The 12156-nt window shown below is 39.7% G+C and overlaps 1 protein-coding gene across 2 annotated transcripts in view; it reads left to right on the forward strand.

The window, feature by feature from the left end:
• The first annotated feature begins 584 nt into the window (after nucleotides 1-584).
• The window catches only part of LOC128823276 (NF-kappa-B inhibitor zeta-like), a 32855-nt gene continuing 21283 nt past the window's right edge, over nucleotides 585-12156 (forward strand). The window contains exons 1-2 of one of the 2 annotated variants that reach the window (XM_054005499.1): nucleotides 585-799; nucleotides 8469-8635. The gene's annotated coding sequence lies outside the window, so the exon portion shown is untranslated. The remainder of the gene's footprint in view (nucleotides 800-8468; nucleotides 8636-12156) is intronic. The other variant, XM_054005500.1, reaches the window with a different exon arrangement.

Consider the following 12156-nt stretch of genomic DNA (forward strand, 5'->3'; position numbering starts at 1 on the left):
AGGAGAAAAAGCTATGGGTGTAAGTGGGTGCATAAACCTCATACTGGAAATGTCACCCTTTGAGGATGGAGTTTAGACTCTAGAGCACAGCGCCCACATGAGATTTACAGTTATGTTCCTTAGTTCAGGCCAAAGCTGAAGTTAAGACCGTTAGAACTAACTTCTGCTTTCATTGCTGTAAAAGGGCCAGATTTTCCACTGGCAGGAATCAGCATCCCTCAATTTAAATCAGTGGAGCTATGCTGATTTACAACAGCTGAGGATGTTGCCCTAGATTTCATTTATTGCTTAAAGGTTTCATTATTTTTCTTTTTCTTTGAATTTTATTGGTGTATACAACTAGAGTTGGTCAGGAATTTTCTGACAAAACTGTTTTTCATTGGAAAATGCCAATTTGTCAAACCCGAACCTTTTTTGGAAACATATCAGTTTTGATAAAATTGTTGTCAGGAAGGTTTCTCAGGTCCAGGGAGGGAATTTCTGGTCAAAACCAGAAAGAGAGAGAGATTAATTAGGCAGAAAAAGAACTTGAAGCTGGGTCTCCCATAACTCAGTGCCTCTCCAGCCTCCCCCTCCAGTTTTTTGTAAATAGTTTCAGAAGGTCTTGGTTTCATCCCAATGCAGAATAGGAAAACAAAATTGAAACCTCAAACATTTTCACTGAAAGGGTAAACCATTTATGCCCAGTTCTATGTACAATTGACGATTTAAAAAGTGCATTGGAAAAAAATGACTGGAAGGACGGAAAAATAATCATGATACTTCAAGAGGGTCATACTCCTACGGAGAATTACAGATGGTAAGTCTCTCTCTGCTTTGCACAGGTGTGTACCAGATTTTTGGTGCCCCTTCTGATTTAAGTTATTGTTATGGAATTATTGGAATGATAACAGAGAGCAAACTGCATATTTATTCTGCAGACCTGCATTTCTTTTACTGGGTAAATATTTAATCATTTCTGTGAACTCCTTGCTCAAGTTAGACTTCAATTAGCCCCTTGACCCTGGATAAAGAGGAGTTAATTCCAAGTAACACCTGTGTTTTTGCATTCTCTCATTTCCCTATACAAACTCGCCTCTGGCGAAGTTAAACACCTTGCCAAACTGCAGCATCTTTAAACTCTGGTCCTCGATGCTCAATTGAGTATTTTTGGAGTATGCTGTACAATGTATTGTAGGTGTACACCACATGCATAATTTGGCTGGCTAGTGTAACTGTTTGGAAGCCAATGCAGCTATGCTGATTTACTTCACTTGAGGATGTGTCTGGACATATTTAACAAGAAGCCCTGTCTTTAGGGGAGATATGTTTAACTTTTTTGGTGAGAATTGTTGTAATCTTTTTCTTAGAGGTATTCCCATCAATTGATTCCTGTTTTCCAATGGAGCACCAATATGATCCTTTGTTTTAGACATCCTTTCTTTGAGTTGCTCGGTTTGTACATTTCTGTAGGTACCTGAAATGCTTAGGAGGATTTAAGCACTTGTTGATGGAGATGGGAGATATGCCACTGAAGAATGAAAGAAGTGCTTAAAAAGTATGGTTTACATTAAACTAACTGCAGCACAAGGAAGTGGTACTGGAATTTGTTTGGCTGTGCAAATTACAAAGAAGGGTTACATGAAGGTTTATATTTCATGTAGAAGAATCCAGGCCATGCTCTGAATGATTTATGTTAATACAGCATTAACTTATAGTAATAGGGAGATGTTGGCATTTTCATGGGAACAGATTGTTCAGAAAAAAAAATGTGGCAAAAAACCAATCTAAACAATCACCAAGTTAAACTGGTTTGGTCTTAGAGTTTAATCCTCAAAAGGTGACATAACCACTTATCTGTGGATCAAGCAAATTATACGATATGTAGAGAAAAACAATCAAACATCTCTTAATATAACCAATAACTATATCTCTGTAAAATATGCCTACTTAAGAGAAACAGCTTCCAAATTTGTCCTATAAATTATATTTCCAGTTGGCACATGTTGCATTGGGTGCAGCTGCACTCCTGGACTCTATCTGAAGAGGGATGTGCACTACATTATAGATCTTGTATTCTACTTGCTGTAGGTACTGTGTGTAGGATATTTTCCATAAAAAAAAAATCTACCATACATAAGCAAGTGTGGCCAAAAAACCTGGTGTAAATTGGGAACTTAAGTAAGTCTGAAAACAGTGGCACCTGGAGGAATGCGCATAGGCTGAAGCATCAGGATCCTGACTTCTAATCTTGGCTCTGTGACTTGCTCCGTTCATAGCCTTTGGCAAGTCACTTCACCTTTTTGTCTGTTTCCCCATCTGCAAAATGCAAACAATATTTGCCCACTGTCACCCTGAAGGGGATGGCAGGGAGAGGGGTTGTGAGGATTAATTAGTTGATGTCTGCACAATACTTTGAATGTGCAAAATACTGTTAACGTGCTAAATGTTACTATTCCTACCAAATGCTTTATAGACATCGTGCAAAGGCTGTCAGGCTAAGCTGATGATCGTTATATCTCCTTTAGTTTGTGGTTGCTGCCTGCTGCTACGTTCAGCCCTTCTCTTTCCCTACCAAAAAGAGACCCTCATTCTAAAGCAATCACAAGGATAACTGACGAATAAGAATATTGCTTAGCATTTTATATTTTCAAAACACTGTAACTAATTCATCAATCAGAATTGCACACAGGCCTGATGTTTCTCCACTAACCCCAGTCCAGCAAAACACTTAAGTACACGTTAAATTCTCAGCAGGTGAGCAGTCCCATTGAAATCAACAGTAGTATTCCCATACTTAAAGTTAAGCGTGTTTTTAAGTGCCGTAGTGGATTGCAGCCCTAATCAGGAGCCCTGTGTAATTTACCCCCTCTTGCCCCACAAAGTCCCTTATACAGCCCACCATTGTTGTAACGGTATTATATATTAAATAAATTTGGTCCCTGGTCTTAAAAGTAGGTATGAGCTTTGATGTTAATGCCCCCATTATAACTGAGCTTTGCATACACAAAACTCTCAGGGATTAGTTTATTCTACTACAAAGGAATTGAATAAGTTTCTCAGCCTTGTTGATTAATAGGGTTTACTTCCTTATTTTTATATAAATACCAGATGTCACAATTATATATTAAAAAAACACAACCTTGAACAAATAAAGTGGCTTAGTATCCTCCGTGAAATCTTATGCAGATGGTTTTCAGGGTAACATAGATATTCATTGTATTACTCAACTGGAATAGTTTGGCCAAGGATGCATCAACTCAGTCTTAATCTCATATGTCATGAGCTTCATCCTCCAGGATAACAGGGCCATTTGTGACTGTGGGAAATCAGAGCATATCCATAACAGATCATCCTATCTAGATTTCAACCAGAACTATATGAAGTTTCTGGCTTTAAATTTTTGGTAAACAGAACAGTACCTCTGTAAAATGGGACTAATGACATTGACCATCTTTATAAAAAGCTTTGAAACCTACTAATTATAATGACAGGTTTCAGAGTAGCAGCCGTGTTAGTCTGTATCTGCAAAAAGAAGAACAGGAGTACTTGTGGCACCTTAGAGACTAACAAATTTATTAGAGCATAAGCTTTCGTGGACTACAGCCCACTTCTTCGGATGCATACAGAGTGGGCTGTAGAATGCTGTAGAATGCATCTGTATGCATTCCACTCTGTATGCATCCAAAGAAGTGGGCTGTAGCCCACGAAAGCTTATGCTCTAATAAATTTGTTAGTCTCTAAGGTGCCACAAGTACTCCTGTTCTTCTTTTTACTAATTATAAGGCACTACATAAGACCTAGGTATTATTATTATTATCTGACTACTAGAATCAGGCTGATTCAGCAGATAAGGCACTGGTTTCTAATCTCAGTTGAGGGATAACTATAATATAAATAATTACAATAATAGCAGCCGCGGATCTTTTCCTGTGCTGGCAATAACGATTTTAGTGCATGCTCAGGGTAAGCTTTTTGGTCATATCTTCGAGGAAGTATCGCACACATTTTCAAGGGCTACAGAAAATTACTTTCCCTAATCTCAGTGCAAAAGGGGAGACCTTGAGGAATTGTATCTCAGAGTAGCGTCTTTGAGATACATTGCCTTCTGGTGCCGCTTCTGGGGGCAGCATGCCAAATCGCTGCCCCTTTCTATGGGCTGTGGCTAAAAGTCACAATCTAGTCAAAATGAGTTTGTTTTCCCCTTTCCTCTACTTTCATAGGCCTGACCCAATGCCCATTAACTTCAATCGGAGTCTTCCCCCTGACTTAATCAAAAGTAAAATATAAAGTGTGGGAAAAAGTCTATGAAACTTAACCTCAGATTGCAGGCCATTGTTCCCGTGACTTTCATTATATTTGTTCAGGAGAAGAGAGATGGATTTAGGAACTTTAGTTTTTTCCCCTCGCATATTGATTGCTTTAATTATTAACTTTAAATAAGCAAATAGCTAAAAGTTATGTAGCTCAGTTTCAGTTAATAGGAGTGTTATTATTATGTGGTTCACCTTAATATTTTTATAGCATTTACTGGAATGTTATGTACATTTTTAAAGCAAATGTAAGGGTAAATACATGTAGCTGTTCCCATTTGTCAAATGAAAAAAAAAATTCTTAATTTCTGTCTCTCTCACACACACACTTGCTCTTTCTCTCTCTCACTCTCTTTCTCTCATTTCAGAGCAATGTCTAAGGTGGCCTTTGTCTGAATTCTCTGCTATGCAATGTGCAGATAAAGTTTTGAAGTCATCAACATTCTCTAGGGGTATTGGAAGCAAGTTTCTGGAGATTCTTTCCATTGGTAGCAGGGAATCAATGAAAAATACAGATATTGGTATACAGACCCTGTGGGATCTTGCAGCATTTTCTACAGCTGCAGAATCATAGAATCATAGAATATCAGGGTTGGAAGGGACCTCAAGAGGTCATCTAGTCCAACCCCCTGCTCAAAGCAGGACCAGCCATAGGTACAAACATTTAAAATACTATGCTAATTTTCAATTCACAAGGACCAAATATCATCAGCTTGGTTTAAGCTACTCTTCAATGGCCTTCCATGTCAACATATAAGATTATGGTTTATGCATTGTAGTCATGATCCAAAACCATTGACCTTTGTTAAGTACAGGAGTTCTGCTATAAAGCTTCTATGCTTCTTAAATATATTACTTATGCCATTCCCATCTCAATGTTATCTCAACCCAATGAATGGTGCCATGCCAATAGGCCACCATCTATGCAATCCTGTAGTGAATTATCGGCTCTGCTTTGATCTTACTATGTGCTTGATAAAATGGAATTGGATCTATAGGTTGTCTACTCACATCTGTTAAATTATTCACATACAGAAGTATTTGCAGGACTGGGGCCCAATCAGGATTGGTTCATGTGTATGGCTGACGTTAACAGACAGCTGCATCAGGAAACCATTTGGAATATTAAATCATCATAAAAAGGAGTTTATAGTGCTCCCATTTAACAGAAGAACTTATGTCCTGATCCTCAAAGGTATTTAGGACCCTAACTCCCATTGGCTTTAATGGGAGTTAGACACCAAAACATCTTTGAGGATCTACGCCTTAAGTACATCCTTAACTTTAAACTTGTGCATAACTCTCATTGAAAATCACATGCTTAAGTGCTTTGCAGAGTCAGGGCTACAAAGAGCCAACCAAATAGGATAAGTGAGATGAAATACAGCAGAGGGTTACATTATGGCCCTGAATGCCTTGTGTACTAATCTCATTTGAGATAAAGCCTCTAGAAATGTGGAGGAAATAAATTATCAGGAATTTTGTAGGCTTCCAGGGCAAGATGAAATGGGAGATAAAGAAAGAATTAAGAAAATGCCAGAAAAAAGTTAATATTACACTTGGTTCCATTCCATTACTTTGGGCCCAATTTTGCCACCTTTACTCATGGAGTAATCCCTTTCTCCACCACGCTTCCTATTGAAATCGCTTGTGGAGCAACTACTATTCAATGCAAGCATAGCAGAATTGTTCCATCTGTCACCCCGGAACATGAGTTACAAGATGGGAAAGGAATGTTGTACGAGGGGCTGGAGAATTCAAGCAATTTGATTGACTGCCAGCCATTCAATCTCACTATAATAACTACTGATCAGAGTCATTTTTAATTTAATTTTTTTAAATCATCAGATAAAATATCTGTTCTAAAGAGGAATTCACAAAATAGCAGGCTTAGTATTTAGCAAGATGTTACATTTTTATCCCTGAGAAAGTCACCTACTTAGTAAATAGAGTTTATACACACCCCGTCTGGGCCACCCTGTTATCTTTACTCTTCTGAAGGAAAAGAAAAAGTTCCTTTCTCATCTGAATCTTAATATTCCCTGCAGAACCAGTGTTCCTATTTCAATGTGTCGAAAGTACACAGTCATTTTATTTCTAATAGGTTTCCTTTGATTGCATTCACAGCACCATCTAGTGATGGATTGCTAGAGTAGGGGCTCTGGAGTCAATATTTTGTTTGATATTTCTCATTTTGATTTCAATGTCTTGGTTTTATTTTAAAAGTCACAGAGGAAAAAGCTAAAAAATGAAACCTTCATGAATCATCAATGAGTTGGTGGGGAGAACATAGTGGGTTATCAATGTTGACCCTTCCCTGGCTCAGGAGTAACTCCATACTGACATTTTACAGCAGTATAGTCCAGTGGACTAGGTACTGGGACACCAGGGATCTGTTCCTGTCTCTGCCCTTGTCCTGTTCTGTCACTGTGGATCTCTCTGCACCTCCACCCTTTGTCTTATTTATTTAGATTGCAACCATATGTGGCAAGGATTGTTTTTTTTACTATGTGTACAATGCTTAGAACATTTGGGCTTTGGGGTTCTTGAGTAATAATCTAATTCCCATGAAAGCCAGTGGAGTTTAATTGGGAGATGGAGTGGGTCCCTAGTTGTCCAATCCTGCCTTGAATACATCTCATATTTGATCTTGAATTATTTACCTCCTTAACTACATTCATCCACTTGCTGCCACGAAGTAAATTTTCCCACCAACAAATGTTCTTTTAACTTCTTCTCCTGACAATAAGAGAGAGTGAGTTAGTATTCACCCTCCATGGCATCCTGCTTCCAGCTGCCAGGAGAACATAGTTACTTTGTGTTCTTTTCCATGCATCCCAGTGGGTCACATGGAAGACACCAAAATTATTTCATATGTCAATTTATTCTGGCAATGCTTGATTTCTCACTTTTGTAGCAGCACTTGATTCCGCATCTGACAGGTGATTCATTTGAGTGATGAACAATCTGTGGATATCTGAACACTGTCAGTTTGCAAATATTATATTCAAATGAGCTTTAAACCATTCAACACAAAAAATGGGTGTTTTTCTTGTGCTCCCTTGTGCATAAGCAAACTCTTATGTAGCAGTTACAGCTTCCTGCAAAGCGGGTCTGAAGGGAACATGGCAATTACAGATTAAAGAAAATATTTATCTGTATATTAATTTTTCTTCTCCTCTACTACTTCATCCATTTGTTCCATTAGTTTCCAGCCCTCATCCTCACTGTGACTCTCAATACGCAGTGCTGTGTGAAGCAACTTAGTTCCCAGGCTTTCATTTTAAAGACACAGGATTGGTGCCACAAAGTTACTGAGTCTTGGGTTCAGACACCTAAGTCCCTGCAAATCCATGGATATAAATTGTGGATCCACACAGGGCTCATCTTAAGTTTTCAGGGTAATATTTCCCGAGGTGCCTATGTTTCTTTCTCTAGGCATCCAGCTGCCAGTCTCCCCCTGCCCAAGCCCCAGAGCGATTTACAAACCAGGGGAAGATTGACCTTTGGCCACCTAAATCGTGGATTGGGTCCAGCGTGCTGAGAGGCTGCCGACTGGATCAGGTGCTGTTCAAAATCCATCCACACAAGGCGGTGGTGCATATCTTATAACTTTTAGCCCAGTGGTTAGAGCAAGGGATGTGGGAGACTCAGTTCAATTCCCCCCTCTCTACCCAAAAGGGAGAAAGGATTTGAACATGTGTTTCTCTCCTCTCAGGAGAGTGCGCTAACCACTGACTTCTCAGATATTCTAATGTGGGGTTCCCCCCATCTCTCCTGTTGAAGCTGTTCCACTGTGAGTAAATAACAAAAGAGTGACTCGAGCAGGGGGACTGTACCTGGGGTCTTCCACTTCCCAGATGGGTGCCCTAACCCATGACCTACCCAAGTACACATTGTGTTAATATAACAATGGTCTATCAGGGAGAGATTTTATAAATCATGAGGGCCTGCCTAGTTGTTGTTCTGCATATATAAGATAAGTGAGCTGATATCCAGTGCACCAGGTGATCCACAAACACAAGTGATGACCACTCAGAGCAAAGTGGATGGTTCAGGGGACTGGTAATGGGATTTTGGAAAAGCATTCTTGCCTCCAGATTTCCAGTTTCAACCTTGCTCAGGTCAGTAACCAGAAAGTACTGGTCAGTTTGTCTCTGTCTATTTCTTTGCCAGGTGTCTACAACACAAAGCCACCCCCATAAATGGTACTAGTATAGGCAGTCTCGACAGAGCGATAAAGGACCAGATGGATAACCACAAGGTGTCTCGGCTTGTGCTGCTGTTGCCAGGAGAACATTCTGAAGCTATTCTGTGAATAGAGGGCTTCCATCAGCACAGAGGTCAACATAGAATCTTTTACCAGCACTAAATTCACTTAATTTTTTGGTAAAGCAAAAAAAAAATGTATATCAGTTGTCATCTACCAAATCTGTCTGTCTGTCCATCTATTAGCGTTTCTGAAGCAGCCAGCACCATGGCATGTAGGTGCGGTATCACAGTAAGCAGGCTATTACTTTCCAAATCAATCAGCCTAAGCCATATGTTTGACTTAAGTTCTTGCAGTAATTGCTATGCTAATCTGACTTTCTAAGAAGCACACATCTATTTTTGCCTGCAAATTTGCAAAACACCTGAGCTGGCTCCCGCTCAATTCTTTCCAGCAAAATAGCTTGCCGCCCCTGACTGGATCATTCACAAATACACAGAGAAGTTCTATGGCAGAGCCAGCAACTGAGCCCTTATTCTGTGAGTTCAGTGCCTTAACCATAAGCATTCAGAATAGGGTGACTAGATAGCAAGTGTAAAAAATCGGGACACAGGGTGGGGGGTAACAGGAGCCTCTATAAGAAAAAGCCCCCAAAATCGGGACTGTCCCTATAAAATCAGGACATCTGGTCACCCTAATTCAGAATTTTGCCTCTACTATAGCAGGTGGCTCTCTGGATAATATTGATGGTATGTAAGGTGGTAATTTAGGTGTACTAGGAATCCCAAACCTGTCAACTACAAGTAACACCAGAACATGGTGCATTTGACCCTACAAATCCACTTTTAGCTTCCCACAGAAACCAGCTCTACTTTGTCAAACCAGTATCCTGCAGTACCTTTTCTCTGGGAGATTCAGAACACAGACTGTTTGCCTTTGCACCCTACGCTTAGAGTACAGATCCTCTCTCTCTCCTCCCCAGAATATTTTCTTTAACATAAACCAGAGAAGAAAAATATTTGGAGGAAATAGCCAGAAACATAGCTGTACCTAGGGTGATCAGACAGCAAATGTGAAAAATCGTGACGGGGGTGGAGGGTAATAGGAGCTTATATAAGAAAAAGACCCCAAAATCAGGACTGTCCCTATAAAATCGGGACATCTGGTCATCCTAGCTGTACCTTACAGGGTTTGTTTGCATAAAATCCTGAGCCACACAATTTTCACTGGTGGCCTGGAAGAGCAATTATGATTAGTGCCCATAGTAGGTCTCACTGAGTGATCAGTCACAGTTTCAAGGAGTTAAAAATGTTCCTTACCCATCTAGGCAGATGACCAGGCCTGTAAGTTTATACTTTCACATTTAGGTGTGCTAGGATGTCACCAACAGGCATTACCTGTGGAAAATCACTTTTGCAAATCTATAATACAAAGTTGGATGTATAAGAGTATGTCTTCAAGGAAAAAAACAAAAAACAAAAAAGATGTGTTCTTGATTTGGGTTGGCTAACTCGGGTTAAAAAAGCAGCGAAGATGACAGTAACTCATTTTTTAACTCAGATTAACAGCTCAAGTGAAAGCCTGTAAGTGACCCTCAGGCTGAACTCAAGCTGCTAAGCCAAGTTGCCATGTCTTCTCCGCTATTTTAACCTGAGTTAGCTAACTCAAGTTAAGAACGCTCCTTTCCTTTCCTTTTCTTTTCTTTTCTTTTCTTTTCTTTTCTTTTCTTTTCTTTTCTTTTCTTTTGCACTGTACACATACCCCAAATGACCTTTTAATGTATGCAACACAGGTCCAGCTCTCTCTAGTAAACTCTTTGGGTAGAACTAATTTTTACCATGCCAGATTCTGTCAGCTCGCTAGAATGGAACAAATACCTAGTGAGCAGTTCAGCTCACCTGTGAGATACAGGGAAGAATCTTACCTATCCAGAAGGGGTCGCTGTTGCTTTACAGCAGACACCTATAAGCACCAAAGCATAGGATTCCTCTAGAAGTGGCTATTTTTAGGGTGACCAGACATGGCACAATTCAGCTGTGGAGTTCTAACATTCTGCATCATCTACGTTGGCCCAAAGGACCACTTCTTAGTTGCATTTGCCAGAAATACCAAACAATGAACATAAAAAGAAATTTATTTGAGCGAAGACTGCTACTTCATACAGTTGAATCAAGAAACAAAATGTACCTACAGAGAACGCCACTGACGGCAGTGTTAAATGGTTTCTTGTTCACATTGACAACACACAATCCCTCAAGATCTCACCGCACACATCAGAAGAGAACAGAGACCTGTTGACTATTAACTGTGGCTGTGCATTCTAGCATGATGATAAAAGTTAACAGAATTCCACCTGGGTCTGGGAACCAGCTTTAATTATTATGATCTGAAAGAGTAAGCGAACAGAGAGCTGGTGAAGTTTGCTGATGAACTAAGTTGTTTCAGTTAATAACTATGGAGGATTGTGATTGCAACTAGCCTAAAAGTCCAAACATCACATACTGTACATGCTGAGGGACTCTGAACAGAGGGAAAATATTTAGGAATCGCCATGGATTGTCAGTAAATATGTTTCAATAGCAGTTAAGGAAACAAAAAATATGTTTGGGTGTATTACAATAGAGATCATATGGAAAATACTATGAAAGACAGTTACACCATCATTAGTATCAGAGGGGTAGCCATGTTAGTCTGAATCTGTAAAAAGCAACAGAGGGTCCTGTGGCACCTTTAAGACTAACAGAAGTATAGGGAGCATAAGCTTTCGTGGTTAAGAACCTCACTTCTTGCATCTGAAGAAGTGAGGTTCTTACCCACGAAAGCTTATGCTCCCTGTACTTCTGTTAGTCTCAAAGGAGCCACAGGACCCTCTGTTGCTTTTTACACCATCATTAGGTTTACTAAGTCCAGTTTTGTTGACCTCACATTTAACTGTAAATTTGAAAATATTTTATACTTCTACAGTGACTTCCACCTAAGGATCTCAAAGCATTTCACAAGCACTAATGCATTTAGCCTTGCAGCACCCTTGTGAGGTAGGTAGGTATTACCATCCCCATTTTGCAGATGGGAAAATGGAGAAGGGAAACATGCCCAAGATTATTCAGAAAGCCTGTGCCAGAACGGAGAATACAAACTGAGGTCTCCTAACTCTCATTTGTGTGCCTAGCCACAAAACTATCTTACCTCCCTAGAGAAGGACAGCAAAGATGATTAGAGATACAGGAGAGACCTTGAAAACTAGGATAATTCAACCTGCAAAAGGGGATGTGTTAAATATGGCTCAAATGAGACATTTAAAACTGAGGAAGATGCAATACAGTGAAAACTGACTTCAACGTCTTTCCATTTTGTCATCCAAAGGCAAGACAGGTACAGGAGAGGTTACTAGATTAAATTAACAGCAGGCAAAGATGTAACAGGTGAAAATACTTCTTTACTAAGCCTATGATGAGCCTACAGCATTCAAAGCCTCAGGAAGGCAGAGTCAAATACTGAAGATGGAGTTTTAAAAGGGCCTAAATCATTTTATGATTAACAATATTTGCAGTGTTACATACAAACAAAGGGGTTATTCTGAGAGACAAAACAGAATGGTTTGCCCCATGTGCAGCACTGAACTACCGGTGAATATATTTTGCCTATCTCTGAAGC

Source organism: Malaclemys terrapin, chromosome 15 (genome assembly GCF_027887155.1).
Source record: "Malaclemys terrapin pileata isolate rMalTer1 chromosome 15, rMalTer1.hap1, whole genome shotgun sequence".
NCBI classification, from domain to species: Eukaryota; Metazoa; Chordata; order Testudines; family Emydidae; genus Malaclemys; species Malaclemys terrapin.